This window comes from Mustela nivalis (assembly GCF_964662115.1).
Source record: "Mustela nivalis genome assembly, chromosome: 8".
In the NCBI taxonomy this organism is placed as follows: domain Eukaryota; kingdom Metazoa; phylum Chordata; class Mammalia; order Carnivora; family Mustelidae; genus Mustela; species Mustela nivalis.
Genome location: NC_139027.1, coordinates 15,300,229 through 15,318,759, shown reverse-complemented (window position 1 = coordinate 15,318,759; position 18,531 = coordinate 15,300,229). Strand labels below are relative to the sequence as shown.

At 34.1% G+C, this 18,531-nt stretch overlaps 1 protein-coding gene across 2 annotated transcripts in view; it reads right to left on the bottom strand.

The window, feature by feature from the left end:
- TDRD15 (tudor domain containing 15) overlaps positions 1–18,531 on the bottom strand; it is a 117,135-nt gene that overhangs the window by 65,302 nt on the left and 33,302 nt on the right. Inside the window, exon 4 of one of the 2 annotated variants that reach the window (XM_082745616.1) lies at positions 14,765–16,681. The exons of the other annotated variant lie outside the window; for it this stretch is intronic. The gene's annotated coding sequence lies outside the window, so the exon portion shown is untranslated. Of the gene's footprint in view, positions 1–14,764; positions 16,682–18,531 lie in introns of those variants that run through there. 2 annotated transcript variants of the gene reach the window in all.

The following is an 18,531-nucleotide window of genomic DNA, read 5'->3' as shown; positions in this document are numbered from 1 at the left end:
GGGTGGTAAACATGACCTTCTGGTCAAGGGTCTGGCTACTTAAAATGGGACTGAACAATTATGTAAATATATTGAGGGTATGGGAGGCAGGTTTCTCATTACAAATGTGAAAACGGGAAAAGACAGAATTAAAGTTCAGTGAAAACTTGTGGCTTTTTTTTTTTTTTAAGATTTTATTTATTTGACAGAAAGATCACAAATGGGCAGAGAAGCAGGCAGAGAGAGAGGAGGAAGCAGGCTTCCTGCTGAGCAGAGAGCCCAATGTGGGACTCGATCACAGGACCCTGGGATCATGACCAGAGCCAAAGTCAGCGGCTTTAACTCACTGAGCCACCCAGGCACCCAAAACTTGTGACTTTTATTATATAGAGATAGCATATGTAGAAATAGATATAAATGTATATATAGACATATATACATATGTAAGTATGTAAGTATATATACGAATATAAATATAACTACCATCTGAGAGGGTGTAGAAGACAGACAGTACAAATGAAACACCAAAATCTAGATCTCAGATTATAATAATTATTCACTAAAAGATAGTAAGGCTCCTTGAAGAAATAGCTGATTCCAAAGTTGAGGCACCCTAAAGTAAAGAAGGGTTCAAAGAATCACGGGGACATATTAAAATAGAGAAATCAGCTCAAAGGAGTCCACACTGACCATTTCTGTGACAATTTAGGATTGAATGCATAATGGTAGTAATGGATTGTAGCTTATAAAAAAATAGAAATCTGATTTGAGTACATGAATGAATGTTAATAATAAATATGTGGAATGATGGAATTAGAAAATCATCTGGCAATCATGGTAATATTTGATTAAAGAATTATCAACAATGTCAAAATTAGGTAAATTATTGATGGATAAGGTATTTATACAACTCACAAAGTAGTTATGATCACTCATTAATCAAACATAAAATCTACAAATAAATCTGGGCGACACCTTCTTAGGAAAATGACAGAAACTGACAAACTGAAGCTGACATCAACTGGGGCACCTGGTTGCCTCAGTTGGTTAACCAGCAACTTCTGGTTTCAGCTCAGGTCATGATCTCATGGGTAGGGAAGGTGGCCTGCACAGGGCTCCATGCTCAGTGAGGAGTCTAAAGATTCTCTCCCTATGCTCCTCCCCCCATGCATGCATGCTCTAAAAAAATAAATCTTAAAAAAGAAGTCAACATCAGTAAGGGGACAAACTAATATTGTGGGCATCCTGATAGAAGTACAGAGTATCAATCTTATGGACTAAATGCCAAAACACATACCAGAATCTAATCATTAGAAAACATCAAACCAAAACTGATAGTCATTCTACAAAAACTTGGCCTGTATTCTTCAAAAATATCAAAGTCATATATGTCAAGAAAATTGAGAAACTGCTCCAGATTGAAGGAGACTAAGAAACATGACTACCAAGGGGAACACACCACTTAGATTTAATTCAAGAAAAGAGAAATTATAAAGGACACCACTAGAATAATTGGTAAATGTGAACGGGGAGGGGGGTCTATGGATTGAACTGTAGGATTATAATTGATTTTATGCAGTGTCCTTGTTTACAGGAAATATACCAAGTGTTTATGGAATAACTTACGCAACTTAGTCTTAAACAGTTAATTTTAGATCTATGTTTATGTACACACCTTGTATGTTATATACATATACATACATACATATACAAACTCAAAAATGGGCCAAATATGGTAAATTAGGACATCTGGAAAGAGTTGAAGAAAATTATTTTGTAGAAGGCCTTTAATTTTAAAATTTCAGAACAAATTAAGATTCATTTTGCACCGAAATTAGTAAACATTAAATACCAAAGTATTAAGTGTTGGTGAGGATATAAAGCAACTTTCATAAACTGCTAGTATAATTCTGAAAACTACTAAAATAGTCTGGCAGTAATTAATAAAATTGAACATAGTCATACCTGATGGCTTGGCAGCCTAAGAATACACCTAAGAATACACCTTAGACACTTTTGCATATGTGCAGACACATACATAAAAATGTGTTATGGCATCATTTGTAGAACATCAAAACCAGAACTACCACAAATGCACAAACAGAACAGAAAAACTGTGATATGACAGCATACATCAATGAAAATGAATGAGCTATCAAATGTATTAAAGTGGATAAAGCCCCCAAACCCAATAATGACCAAGTCAGAAAAATTCACAAAGTAGGGCTCCATTTTATAAGGTGAACAGGACAAAATTTTTTAAATGTATTGTTTAGAGTGGTCAGTGTGGGTGGTAATTTTTTTTTTTTTACAATTAATGATAAACACAAAACTTAGAATTATGATTTGTTTAGACAGCAAGGCTTCTAGGAAGCTTCTGCAATATATTAGTGTTCTATTTCTTGGTCTTATGACAGTGATATTTTATTATATAATATTTAAAGTATATATAAATGTTGTAAACACTCATTTGACAACTTTAAAAGCACTGGGTATGGTGCATAAACAATGAATCTTGGAACATTGAAAAAATAAAATTATATTTAAAAGTAAAAATAAAAAATAAAAATCTTGAAAAAAAATAAAAAATAAAGAAAAGGAGGGATGATAGGAGATCACAGCTGAGTTTTATTTAATCTAACCAAGCAGAACTTCACGTACATAAAGAATTCAAACTCAGGAAATCAATAAAATGATATCAACAAATTAAAAGAGGGAAAATGCATGATTGAAACAATAGATGCTAAAAACGTATTTAAAACTAGTCAGCACATTTCATATAAAAATGCTAAGTAAAATGGAAGTTGAAAAAAATGAAATGTAAATAAAAACTACTTATAAACAGCAAACATTGTTAGAACGAAATACAGTTTAAATTGGTAAATAGAATGGTGTTCATAGTCAATATTATTCATTTTCTTAGAAATTTTAACACATTCTGTAAGAAAATGAAATAAAGAATATATTATAAATCTGGTGATATTTTATAACTAGAAAATTGGCAATGAAATAATTTCATAAACTGATAACACAAACTTTTTAAAAACCATCATATTCTTTGTAATCCAGCGAAAAGTGCATTTCAATAGTTAAAACAATTCAACAAGCTATGGGACCTACACAAACATTAGGTTAATAACTAACTTAAAGACAGAATTCAAAACAAAATGAAAAGTAGCAGTCTAGATTGTTTTGGTCCAACTACCATGCTAAGAAAATCTACAACAGCTTCCATGTTCATGGAAAAAGTATCATAAAAATATTCAGTTCTCACAATTATAATCTGTATTTCATAATTTTCATTAAATCACCAAAAGGTTTTTCTTAAAATAAACAAAATTATCTTCAAGTTTACATGGATGAGTAAATATTTGACAGAAGTATAAGGAAGAATAACATGGGGGACAAGGGACTTGCCTTACTTGAAATCAAAACATTGTAAAGCCATGAAAAAGAAATATTTGTATAGCAATAAGTATATTAGCAGAACAGAAGATAAAAATCATAAAACAGATACCAGATAAGAATTTACCATGATGATTGTAGTTGAATTCTATAGGAAAATGATGGGTTATTTAATGAACTTTCCTGGCAAAAACAACTAAAATTTTATCTCTTTTACCACAGGTAAAAATAAATTTGGCATTCCAGATTGATTTCAACCAAGTGTCATGCCAAGGAAATCTAGAAAACCTGAATAAGATAATATAGATACATTTGTCTGAAGCTATCAGAGCAACCAAAGCAGTAAAACTTGCAGAGCCAAAGGCCAGAAAAACATTTCAAACAAACATTTTAAAATGAAAACAGTAACACAAAAGGCAAAAGTAAATGGAGTTAAGGTGTTTCAACACCATACTAAATATAGGCAGGGAGAGGTAGAGGGGCCCTGACTAGCCTCAGACTAATCTTGGCAGGCTGAGGCACTAAGACAGAGTGAAGCAGAGATAAGGGGACAGACCACCTGGCCTTGGATGGTCGGGAGTATTTTTCTTTGGCAGCTATAGCATATCACAGAAAATGACCAGACCTCAAGGAATTAAGTCATTAAAAATGTTATCAATAGTTCGAGCTGAAACCAAGATGGCACAAGAATCTCAAGGCAACAAGCTTCCCAGTCAGTTTTCAATAAAAGACTGCCACTAAAAGCCCTCAGTGGCAACCCATTTGGGACATCTCTCACTCTAGAGAGCTGCTTCTTTCCTTTCCACTCTCACCTTCACTAAATAAACTTTCACTTCACTTCACCCTTCAACTCCATGAGGGCTAAGAACCCCATAATCCTGTAACAGTATCAATGTATATGAAGTAGAAAAATAATTTAACTTAGACTCTACTAAATCAAGGATTCGTGTGATAAACCCTGGGTAACCATTTAAGAAACTGTGAAACAAAATATAACTAAAATTAACAGAAAAATGTAACAAACTGAAGATTCAAAAGAAAATGAGGGAAAAAAAAGAACAGGTAGGACAAAAAAAAAAACAAAAACAAATGGCAAGACAGTATATATACACCAAATAATATCCCTAATTACATAAATGTCAGGAAGTACTCCCTTTTATATACTCAGACTGAAAGAAAATAACTGCAAACTGCATATGACACACACACAGTAAGGAGAAGGCCAAAGGAAGTTTGAGACTAAAAGGAGAGGAAAAGTACACGGAAAATCCTCCAAACACTAAACAAAAGCCAAAAGCTGGGGTAGCTATATTATTATCAAAGTTAGCATTAAAGCTAGGAACACTATTAGTGGGAAAAGGAGTCTTTTATAATGACAAAAGGGTAAAACTACCAGGTAGACAGGACAGTTCAAATGTATATGTGCTTAATGACCTATCTTCAATACACATAATAGTAACTTTGGGCTGTCATATTTTAGATCTTATTTTGTGAATCCCCTTAATTTTTTTAGATGTAGTTGGTTTTACTATTTTTGTCTTTTAACCTTTATGTTATTTCATAAGTGATTGTTCTACCCTTACTGTATGCTTTTATCCACAAAAGTTTTTCCTTTCATAATTTTCTTATACTTATGGTCTTTCTTTTCCACTTAAAGAAGTCCCTTTAGGTTCTTGTAGGCCCATTTAGTAGTGATGAACTCCATTAACTTATGTTTGTCTAGAAAACTCTCCATCAATTGAGTAACTTTGCCACATAGAGTATATTCTTGGTTGTAGGTTTTTTTCTTTCAGTTCTTTTATCTGTTTTTTTCTCTATTTCCATTCTTTTTTATTATGTTCAGTTAGCCAGCATATACTATAGCCTTTCAGTTCTATGAATTCATCATGCCACTCCCTTCTGGCCTTCGTGCTAAAAAAAAAAAAAATCAGGGATTAGCCTTATGGGCTTTCACTTGTATATTACTGCTTTCTTTTCTCTTGTTGCTTTTAAAATTATCTTCAATAGTTAGTATTTTAATTATAATGTGTCATGGTGTAGACCTTCTTGGGTTCCTCTTATTTGGAACTCTGTGCTCCTGAACCTAGATGTCTGTTTCCTTCCCCAGGTTAGAAAATTTTTTTTAGCTATTCTTTCTTCAAATGGGTTTTCTGCCCCTTTCTCTTATCTTTCAGGGACCCATATAATGCAAATGTTTGTTTGCTTGATGTTGCCCAAGCAATCCCTTAACCAATTATATTTTTCATTCTTTTTTATGCTGTCCACCTTGGGTACTTTATGATTATTACCCTGTCTTCCAAATTGCTGATTCATTCTTCTGCATCCTTTAATCTACTGTTGATTTCTTCTGTATTTCATTTCAGTTACTGTAGTCTTCTAATCTTCTAATCTGATTGGTTTTTATGTTTTCCATCGTTTTGTTAAAGTGCTAAATTCATTCTTTCTTTCTTCCAGTCAAGTGAGTATGTTGTATGATTACTTAAGATTCACAGGTGAATTTTTATCAAACATCAAAGAGTTAATACCTATTCCCCTCAAATTATTCAGAAAAAAAAGAGGAAAGCTTCCAAATACATTCAACAAGGCCAGCATTACCCTGATAACAAAAAAAAAAAGACTACAAAAAGAAAACAGACCAATATTCCTGTATTGGGATTTACATTTTACATAAATGTAAAAATCCTCAACAACATATGAGCAAACCATATCCAACAATACATTGAAAAGATGATTCATTCACCACAATCAAGTGGGATATACTGGAGGGATACAAGAATGGTTCAATATTCATAAATCAAAATGATATATCACATCCACAAAATGAACACTATGTATAGCCATTGCAATAGATGCAGAAAAAGCATCTGACAAAATTCAACATTTTATGACTGACAAAGTGGGTTTATTATTAGCATAATAAAGGCAATACATGACAAACCCACACTTAACATCAATGATAAACTGACAGCTCTTGAAGATAATATCCACTCTCACCACTTTTATTCAATAGAGTACTAGAAATCCTAGCCATAGCGATCTGACAGAAAAAAAAAAAGCAACCAAACTTAAGGAAGAAGTAAAACTATCACTATTTGAAGATGACATACTATATACTGAAAACCTTAAAGACTCCACTGAAAAAAATTATTACACTGAGTTTATTAAAGTTGCAGGATATAAAATATGCAAAAATCAGCTGCACTTCTCTATACTACAATGAAATAGCAGGAAGAGAAAGAAAACAAACCTATTTAAAATCCCCAAACAATGCATTTGCAATATATATCCAAAAATAATATATTTCAGAATAAACTTAGCCAAAGAGGTGCAGGACCTGTACTCCAAAAACTATAAAACGTTAATGAATGAAATCAAAGACACAAATAGGAAGACATATCATGTTCATGAATTGTAAGAATATTACAATACTCTAAAGCAATCTATAGAATCAATGCAATCCCTTGCAAAATACCAGCAATATTTTTCACATAAAATTTGCATTAAACCACAAAAGAACCCAAGTAACCAAAGCTTTTTTCAGAAATAACAAAGCTGGAGGTATCCCAACATATACTATTAAAGCTACAATAATCAGAACAATATGGTATTGGCACAACAGACACATAGATCAATGCAACAGAATAGTGAGCCCAGAAATAAACCCATGACTATATGATCATTTAATCTACAATGAAGGAGGGGCGCCTGGGTGGCTCAGTTGGTTAAGCAACCGCCTTCGGCTCAGGTTACGGTCCCAGAGTCCCAGGATGGAGTCCCACATCAGGCTCCCAGCTCCATGGGGAGTCTGCTTCTCCCTCTGACCTTCTCACCTCTCATGCTCTCTCTCTCACTGTCTCTCTCTCAAATAAATAAATAAAAAATCTTTAATCTACAATGAAGGAGGCAATAATATACAATGGCTAAAAGATCATCTCTTCAATCACTAGTACTGGGAAAACTGGGGAGCTACATACAAAAGAATAAAAGACCACTATCTTATGTCATACAGAAAAATAAACTCAAAATAGACTATAAGACCTAGATGTGAGGCCTGAAACCATAAAACTCCTCAAGGAAAATATAAGCAATAATCTCTTTAATATTAGCCTTAGCAATATTTTTCTGGATTTATCTCCTCAAGCAAGAGAAAAGCAAAACTATTAGGACTACACCAAAATAAGAAGCTTTTGCAGAGTAAAGGAAATCAATAAAATGAAAAGGCAAATTATGTAATGGAAGAAATTTGCTAATGGTGTATTTAATAGGGGGTTAATATCCAAAATATATAAAGAATTTATACAACTCAATGCCAAAAATACCCAAATAATCCAATTTTTGAAAGGGTGGAGGACCTGAAAAGATATTTCTCCAAAGACATACAGATGGCCACAGACATATGAAAAGACACTGAATGTCATTAATCATTAAGGAAATCCAAATCAAAACCACAATGAGTTATCAAATTATACCAATCAGAATGTCCATGAAAAAAATAATAACAAGTGTTGGTGAGGATGTGGAGAAAAAGGGACCTTTGTGCACCACTGATAGGAAATAAAATTGGTGCAGCTCCTATGGAAAACAAGATAGAAGTTCCTCAAAAAAAAAAAAAAAAAAAACTGAAATAGAAATAGCATATGATCCTGTAATTCCACTACTGAGTTTTTCCCATAAAAATGAAAACATTAATTCAAAAAGATATCTACAGTACATGTTTATTGCATAATTTACAACAGCCAAGATATGGGAGTGACCAAAGTGTCCATCCATAGATGAATGAAGAAAATGTAGTTTGTGTATATATATTATATATACTTTATAAATATTATTGATGATGCTCATCCATAAAAAGAGAGATCTTGCCATTTGACATACTGTGGATAAAACCAGAGGGTATCATGCCAAGTGAAATAAGTCAAAATAAGACACACATACCATATAATTTCAATGATATGTGGAATTTAAAAAAGAAAACAAAAACAAAGAAAAAAAGAGATAGATCCATAAATAGAATGTACTGGCAGTTGCCAGAGGAAAGGAGGTTTGGGGGATGGGCAAATTGGTGAAGGAGAGTGGGAGGCACAAAAATCCAGTTATGGAATGAGTCACAAAGTTGAAAGGAGTATAATCAAAGGTATCATAACAGCATTGTATGTAACACGTGGTAGTTACACTGGTAGTCCTCACAGTATAATATATAGAGTTGTCAAATCACTATGTCATACACCTAAAACAAACATAACATTATGGGTCAACTATATTCCAATAAAAAAAAAAAAGTGTAGCTTGAGGGAAATAGACAAATCCCCTCTCAAGATGAGAGACTATAATATATCCGCCCAACATAAAATCTGAACAAAGTAGGTAGGGATGTAAAACTTCCAAATAGCACAATTAAAAATGACCTGACAATCATAAGTAGTCTTTTCAGCTCTACATACAAGACAAACAAAATGATTATATGTAGTTCATAAAATAAGTCTTAAACTTAAACTATAAATCATTCAATTATGTTGTCTGACCACTATTGAATTAGGGTAGGAAAAAAGTAAAAAGTAACTTGAAAAATGCCTAAATATTTAGAAATGAAATAATATATTTCTAATCCATTGTTCAAAAGAGAAATGGAAATGGATATTAGAAAACATTTTAAACAATGGTACTGAAAATAGATCTTAGGAAGTTATAAAAAGGACAGCAAGTTAAACCCAAAGAAATTAAAGAACAGAATTAAGAAAATAAAGATAAATGTACTCATCCAAACCCCCAAATTTGGCATCCAATACAACATTCTCAACTAATAGAAACCAGAGCTCTTTGAAGAAATTGCTGATGCTGGGACTCGGGTAGGGAATATATAAGAACTGCCTAGAGTATCTCATAGCACCAAAAAGAAGAAAAAGAATTCTTAAGAACAAAACAATGGGACCATGACAAAGGAACACAGGAGGCAACTGAAAGAGTGCTCAATGGCCAAAGCTGAGGCCATTCGAGTAAGAAAACACATGGTATCAGGAAATAACCAAAAGTATGAAATAAATATCCATGGATCCATACTAATAAAAAGAAATGAGCAAATATTCAAATGTGGGAGAACAAATATCTCAACTAATTTATGTAGAAACTCCCTCCTCCAAGAGGTAGGGCATAACTTACCACCCATTAAATATAGGATGCACAAACTGACTCTTTCCTGAAGAGTATATATATGCCAGAGAGAGGAAGAATACCTTTACCCAGAAGAAAACTAATTAATACTACCTCAGTCAAATGAATAAGTTTTCATCATCAGCGATAAGTCATGTTAACAGTATGGACCCCGATACACAAGAATGAAAGTTTACCCCAGTAGTCTTCCTCCCACTCAATCCCAATCAGAAAGATAGTCAATATAGGAAAATATTTTAAAAGATATCACTACAGATCTTGCAAACATTTAAAGATTAATAAATTATGAATTAATGTTAATAAATTTGGAAATTCACAAATATGGACAAAATATATCAAATCTGATACAATAAAAAAAGATAGAAAGTTTGATCCTTTAAGAATGAGATCTTGGGGGGCGCCTGGGTGGCTCAGTGTAAGGTTAAGCCTTTGCCTTCAGCTCAGGTCATGATCTCAGGATCCTGGGATCAAGTCCCGCATCGGGCTCTCTGCTCAGCAGGGAGCCTGCTTCCTCCTCTCTCTCTCTCTGCCTGCCTCTCTGCCTACTTGTAATCTCTCTCTGTCAAATAAATAAATAAATCTTTAAAAAAAAAAAAAAAAAAAAAGAATGAGATCTTGGTTTTAAAATTTTCCTAGAAAGAAATCAATAGATCCAAACAGTTTCACCAGTGAATTTTTCAAAACATGGAAAGAAAGCGTAACACAAGTCTTACATAAAGTCTTCCAGAGAATACAAATAAATATTTTCCATTCAATTAAAGATAACAGCATAACCTTTACATCAAAACCTCTAAAGAAAAAAAGCACAGATAAATCAATGATTATGAAAGCAAAAATCTGAAACAGAAAAGCAAATATGAACTCAACATGAGCAAGGAGAATTTAATCCATCAATGTAAGGTTGATCAAATATTTTTAAAGGAAACAAAATGAGAAAAAGTTTTGAGATCATATCACTAGAAGCAACCAGATAAAATTCAATACCAGTCATACTAAAAATTTTAAACTAGAAATAAAAACGTCCTTGATCTATTAAAGAATATAAAAAGCACTTCGCACACATCATACTTAATGGTGAAATATTAAAAGCCTTTTTCTAAAATTGGGAATGACATCAGGATGCTCACAACAAGTACTTCCATTCCACACTGCATAGTCATCAAACACAGTAAAGAAAAAATTTTAGATATAAGGATGAAAAAGAAAAAACTCTTCAAAAACTTCATCAGAAATAAATTTAGCAAGATCACTAGATACAAGATCAACAGACATAAGTTAAAGGAAATAAAAATCTTAAAAATTATACCAATATCCAAAATATCAAATACCGAGAAACACGCCTATTTAAAGATGTAGAAGATTCTTATTATGAAAGTTACAAAGTATTTTAGAAGAATTTTAAAGGATTTTGAAGAATTTAAATGTAAGAACACACCATATTCAGAGACTTGAAGATTCAATATTTTTAAGATTTTATTTACTCATTTAACAGAGAGAGAGAGAGAGAAATCACAAGTAGGCAGAGAGGCAGGCAGAGAGAGAGGGGGAAGCAGGCTCCCTGCTAAGCAGAGAGCCTGATGCAGGGCTCGATCCCAGGACCCTGAGATCATGACCTGAGCTGAAGGCAAAGGCTTAACCCACTGAGCCACCCAGGCACCTTGAAGATTCAATATTATGAAGCTGTAAATGTTCTCTAAATGATCTACAGATTGAATGAAATCACAATGAAAATCCCAAGAGTGTATTTTTGCAGAAAGTTAAAAGGATAGCATTAAAGGGTTTATGGAAATGTAAAAGTAAAGAAATGCTAAGGAATCTTTAAGAAGCTAGTGAATACCGGCCAGGTATCAAGACTTAGTGTAAAGCTACAGTAATTAAGACAGCAAGGTATTGACTTTATTGTCCATGAAAGAACACAAGAGTCCAGAAGCCTACCCAGGATAATAAACTCTTGATTTATCAGTTCAGCAGAGCATATAGAGCCTTTTTCAGTAAGTGCTATGTGGTCAAATGAATATCTATATGTAAAAAGTGAATACTGATCCATTTCTTATCACTTATGTAAAAATTTTTAAGTGACTTGTAAATTGAACTTAATAAAATTCTCTAGGAAACAGAATTTGAGTATGTTTAATTTCTTCAACATGACAAAAAGCACTAAACATAAAGGAAGATAAATGTAGAATTAAGAGTTTCTGTTAACCAAAAATAATATACTGTCATAAAAAAATTTTTTAAAGAGCACTAAGTGGAAAACAAAGAGCCTGATTCAAAATATGTAAAGAATTCCTACAAATCAGTAAAAAAATATCTACCTAAGAGGAAAGTGGCCAAAAGCAATTTTTAACTTAGTGACTAGTGACCATATGAAAGTAATTCAACTTTAGTAATCAGAAAGGCAAATTAAAACTCCAGTGAAGGGACTGATTACTAAAGTTGAGACAGTCTCTTCAATAAACGGTACTGGGAAAATTGGACAGCTATATACAAAAGAATGAAACTCAACCATTCTCTTACATCATACACAAAGGTAAATGGATGAAAGACCTCAATGTAAGACAGGAATCCATCAAAATCCTAGAGGAGAACATAGGCAGTAACCTCTTCAACATCAGCCACAGCAACTTCTGTCAAGACACTTCCCTCCAAAGGCAAGGGAAACAAAAGTGAAAATGAACTTTTGGGACTTCTTCGAAATAAAAAGCTTCGCACAGCAAAGGAAACAGTCAACAAAACGAAGAGGCAATCCACAAAATATGAGAAGATATTCACAAATGACACTACAGACAAAGGGCTATAAAGATCTATAAAGAACTTCTCAAATTCAACACTCAAAAGAACAAATAAGTCAAAGAGTGGGCAAAAGACATGAGCAGACACCTCTCTAAAGACATACAAATGGCTAACAGACACATGAAAAAAATGTTCATCACTAGCCATCAGGGAGATTCAAATCAAAACCACATTGAGGGATGCCTGGGTGGCTCAGTTGGTTGGACGACTGCCTTCGGCTCAGGTCATGATCCCGGAGTCCCGGGATCGAGTCCCACATCAGGCTCCCAGCTCCATGGGGAGTCTGCTTCACTCTCTGACCTTCTCCTTGCTCATGCTCTCTCTCACTGTCTCTCTCTCAAATAAATAAATAAAATCTTAAAAAAAAAAAAAAAAACCACATTGAGATACCACCTTACATTATACCAATTAGAATGGCAAAAATCGATGAGGCAAGAAACAACAAAGTTGGAGGAGTTGCAGACAAAGAGGAACCTTCTTACACTGTTGGTGTAAGAATGGAATGCAAGTTGGTGTAGCCACTTTGGAAAACAATGTGGAGGTTCCTCAAAAAGTTAAAAATAGAGCTACTTTATGACCCAGCAACTGCACTACTGGGTATTTACCCCAAAGATACAGACGTAGTGAAAAGAAGGGCCATATGCAGCCCAATGTTCATAGTAGCAATGTCCACAATAGCCAAACTGTGGAAAGAGCCTTCAACAGATGAATGGATAAAGATGTGGTCCATATGTACAATACAGAAAGGATGAATAACCAAGTTTTGCACCAACATGGATGGGACTGGAGATTATGCTAAGTGATATAAGTCAAAAAGAGAAAGTCAATTATCATATGGTTTCACTTATTTGTGGAACAAAAGGAACAGCATGGAGGATATTAGGAGAAGGAAGGAGAAAATGAAGGGGGAGAAATCAGAGTGGGAAACAAAGCATGAGAGACTATGGACTCCAGGAAACATATTGAGGGTTTTAGAAGGGAGAGGTATGGGGGATGGGTGAGCCTGTTAATCGGTATTAATGAGGGCACAGATTGCATGGAGCACTGGGTCTTATATGCAGACAATGAATCATGGAACACTATATCAAAAGCTAATGATGTACTACATAGAGACTAACCTAAATAAATAAAACTACAGTGAGATACCAGTATCTACCCATAAAAAAGAGTAAAATTAAAAAAGACAATGATAAGTATTGGTGAAGATGTAGAATGTTAGAATTCTTACTGGCGGAAGTGTAAACTAGTGTAATCATTTTGGAAAACTTCTGGGCAGTAATTACTGACCTACTGAAGTTGGAAATCTACATGACTTATGAGGCAATTTCTCTCTGAAATGTACATCCAACTGAAATGTATGCACAAAAGCCTCAAAAGCAATGCACAAGAATATTCATAGCTATATTCTCTATTGCCATTCATTGAAAAAAATCCAAATATCTGTCAACAGTAGAATAATCACATTCATTCAATGAAATACCATACAACAAGGAAAATGAACTGCTACACACCACTATGTAGATAAAACTCACCAACAAAATGTTAAATAGAAGATATTGGATATAAAAATACATATTATATGAATTTATATTAAGGCCAATGAGCAACAAACTAAACTATAATGTTTAGAGATCCAGTTTAGAAGACAATAATAGGAAGAAAAGCAGGAAGGCAATTACCATAGATATCAGGACAGTAATATCTAGGATAACGCAGTTTTAGTAATTGAGACTAGAATTATTCTGAGTGACTGGCTGCTGATTACATGGATCTATTTTGATAATTATTTGATACAGTACTTCACTGGGTATATGGGATCTTTCAGTTCTGAAAAGCGTAATTAAATTCCAGATGGGTTAAAATTTAAACTTAAAATTCAGACAATAAAAATTCTGCAAAATCTAAAAAAAAAGGGAGGGGTGGGGAGGAAAGGGACCTGGAAGGTACAACCCATATGGGTGAGTGAGACTTTCTTCATTACATGCAGGAAACTCTGTTTAAAACAAAGATAGACCTGTTCAGTTGTATAAAGAGTTAAAAACTTTGTTATCTTTTGTACAAAAAGATTTGTTCATTGGGATGATAAACAAAAGGAGTTATCTTCTTACAATATAAAAAGTGCAAACATAAAATTAGAAGTTTCATAGAATAAATTCAGTGTCAACAAACATGTAAAATTGTTCAAATTCGCTAATTAAGAAATTAAAATAATCATTTTAATCTCTCATACAGGTAAAAATGTTTAAAATTCTATAAAATGTATTAACGGTAGTGTAAGAAAAAGGTATTCTCATACACTGACATTTCAGCTGTTTTTAAAAGCAACAGGGTAACATCTATTCAAATTAAAAATATATTCTTTCTCCCAGTAATTTCGCTACTAAAAAGCTATCTCAGAGAAACAAAATTACACCTAGAGAGGGATATACATGCAGATATTTATTGCAATCATATTCAAGGTGGCAAAAAATGCAAAAATAAATGTCTATCAAGAGAAATTGTTAAAAACAAAATTAAAATACAACTTCTTTTTAAAATCATGCATACATTTAGAATAGAACTACGTTACTTCTTAGATTTCTGATATGCTAAGTGAGAAAAGCAAAATGCAGAAAAAATATGTGATCTTTTTTCTAAAACATAACAAAAGCATATCATTGTATTTATGTTCACATAATTATATCCATTCATTCACTGAATTCTATGCACATGAAGAAAATGTAGACTATTATGATGTACCTCAGGGCAGAGGTTAAAAAATTCTATGAATGGTAAAAGGAAGGGGAACCCAAGCAAGTGATGGAAAGAGTGCAGGAAAAACTGCAGTTAAGAATGAATAACATGGTCATGTTTATTCACTTCTGTTAAATTATATAGGAGGCATATGTAGAACATCAGGTTTCTTCAAAAAAAAAAAAAAATGATAGCCTCTCTTTAGGCACCTGAAATATCTTCTTCCTTAAAAAAAAAGTCTTAAAAAATTAAGAGAAGACGGTGCCAGGAAAACGAGTAGAAATAAAGCTTGAAGGAATTTAAACTATAGAAATGACTGCCAGTAGATGGCAGTAAAACCCTCCAAAAATTATAGGAACATTTTCTTAATTGCTAGAAAAGCTTGTCTATAATCTTTACCTCATAAAAATATTCAAATTATATATGCAGACCATGAATGAAGTTCCCTAAGACAGACTTTAACCCTTAATTTAACACATATATATAATTACCTATTTCCTAAATCATCTAGAAGTCATTAAAAAAAAAAACTCAAGAATAATGCCCTCTGAGAGCTGACAAAATATTCAATTAGTATGTATTTATCTTACATCTACTATGTGTAAAATATGGAAGCAAACTGAAGAAAACATTTGAGTTTTAATCAAGTAGAACAAAATGTAAAGTAAATGGAATGTTTACAAATAAACTAGTACAAACTAATGTATTGGTTTTTATAGTGGCATGTCAACAACTCTCAAGAGTGCATATGGCCACAAAACTTAGTGTCCCAAAACCAAATAAATAAATAAGCAAGCCATTAGGCAGATAAAACATGTCACACTTTTTCACTGAAACTCGTACTTTACTCAGTAGCAGGCCTTTTTACTCTTACTATACACCAAAAGTTCTAATGATTCTTTAAAGTCGTTTAGAAGTTATCCAGCCATTCCACTTACTACCTCAAGGCTTAGTATAGAACTACTTTATTAAGTTTATGGGTCCTGTAGCTTAGGAATTTGCATATGATGAATATGTGGAGTTGGCTTGTTTCTGTACAATCAACACCCATGGCTTCAGCAAGGAAAACTCAAATGGCTAGAGTCTGGAACTATTGACGGGAGTCCTTATACATGGCCTCCCCATGTGGCCTGGGCTTCCTGGATGCAGTACCTGGATTTCTTGCATGACGGTCCAAGGCACCAGGTACAAGTGTTACAGAAAATAAGATGAAAGCTATATCACTGCTTGTGAACTAGCCTTGTAAGATCACATGGAATGATTTCTACTCTACACTTTGGTCAAAGCACTCAAACCTACCCACTCCCAAAGGAATGGTAATTATACTCCTTTTCTTGAGGGGGAATAGCAAAGTCACAGCAGATAAAAACTTAAATATTACTGTAGTAATCTCTGGGTAATAAAGTATAACACAGTATGCCCTTTGGCCCCAATTCACATCATTCCCATATGCAGGATTCACTATACCCTTCCCCGAAAGATCTCCAAAGTCTCAATCCATGATGGTACCAAACAGTCTCAGACCTCATCATCTAAGTCAGGTCCAAGTGTAGATTAGGCTCCCCAGTAGTCGTTCAAGTACAGTTCCTCTTGATCTGAAGACCTACAAAACAAAATGCCATGTTAGCCCACACACATCCAACACACCACTGTGGGACAAGCATAGAGTAACTTCTATAGGCACTCTCATTCAAAACAAAGAATCAGGAGGCATACAGTAATTGCTTGGAAATCCCTGCAGACTAAATCCTCAATTCATTAGGTACAATTTCATTTTTTGCATATTGTGGCAGTAGCAATTTTGCTAGATATTCTTTTATTATATATAACAAAGATCTCCAGTCTTCTTTCTTCCAGCTTTCAACATTTTCCTTAGCTTAAGGCCTTCACTGACAGCCTCCTTGAGGCCTGTCAGGTTTCCTCTCAAGGACCTTCCAGTTTCTGCCCATGATTCAGTCCAAAAGTTATAACAGCATCTCATATCTGGTACCAAATTTTGTTTCAGTTATTATTTCTTTTTTTATTAACATATAATGTATTATTTGCTTCAGGGGTACAGATCAATAAATGGGTAGAAGACATGAACAGACATTTCTACAAAGAAGACATCAAATGGCCAATAGACACATGAAAAAGTGCTAAATGTCACTCATCATCAGGGAAATACAAATCAAAACCACAGTGATATACCACTTTACACCAGTCAGAAGAGCTAAAATTAACAAGTCCAGTTATTATTTCTATACAACAACTTCTTCCTAAAACCCAGGGATAAAATAATATTACATCACAGATTCTATGAGGCAGAAATTGAAACAAAACACAGCAGGTTGGCTTAAATCTGTTCCATAATGTCTGGACCTTAAATAGGGATATGCAAGTGGTAATACACCGGAACTATCAAGAAAAGACCCCAAACGGAACTTTTCCATGTAGCTTGAGTTTCCTAGAGCATGGCAACCTTCAAGGTCACTGGACTACTTGCATGGCAACTCAAAATTAAACAGGACTATTTTAATGAACAAGTTAGAGGTACACAACCTTGTACAACCTAATCATACAAGTCAAGCAGCACACCTTAAAAAAGGAACAGGATAAAATACTGATGGTGTTGTAGCCATTTATGAAAACTAAAATCCTCTATCCCAGTTTATCAAGAAATAAACGAATACCAAAGTGCTACTGGCAATATGCATAATGACAGGAGGGAGAAATAATGCTTTCAACACATGCATTTTTTTTTAAAGATTTTATTTATTTGACAGAAAGAGATCACAAGTATGCAGAGAGGCAGGCAGGGGCCAGGGGAGGAGGCTCCCTGCGGAGCAGAGAGCCCAATGTGGGGCTCTTTCCCAGGACCCCGAGATCATGACCTGAGCCAAAGGAAGAGGCTTAACTCACTGAGCCACCCAGGTGCCCCAACACATGCGTTTTTGCTATCTTCTCATGGTCTCCTGGGTGGCTCAGTGGGTTAAGCCTCTGCCTTCAGCTCAGGTCATGATCTCAGGGTCATGAGATCCCCAGATTGAGTCGGGCTCTCTGCTCAGCGGGGAGCCTACTTACCCCTCTCTCTCTACCTGTCTCTCTGCCTACTTGTGATCTCTGTCAAATAAATAAATAAAATCTTTAAAAAAAAAAAAAAGGTAACATGGGGAAAAAGCCACTTGGGTTCCTCATCAACTGAACAAATAAGTAAAGAAGAGTTATATATAGTGGCTGCAGTGCTTGATCCAGCTTATAATGGAGGAAGAGTAGAAATTAAAACAAAGAGGTCAGAGAATATGCCCCAAATCCAAGTGATTGTATGACTTCCAAGTTCTTCCTTACTCAATGGTGTAAGTTAATGAAACACTAGGGAATTCTTGTCTTGGCTATGAGATGGATATTAAAGTTGTCCTATTAACAAGCAACAGGACATAAAACCTAGTGAATATATAGAACTTTTGAAAGCAC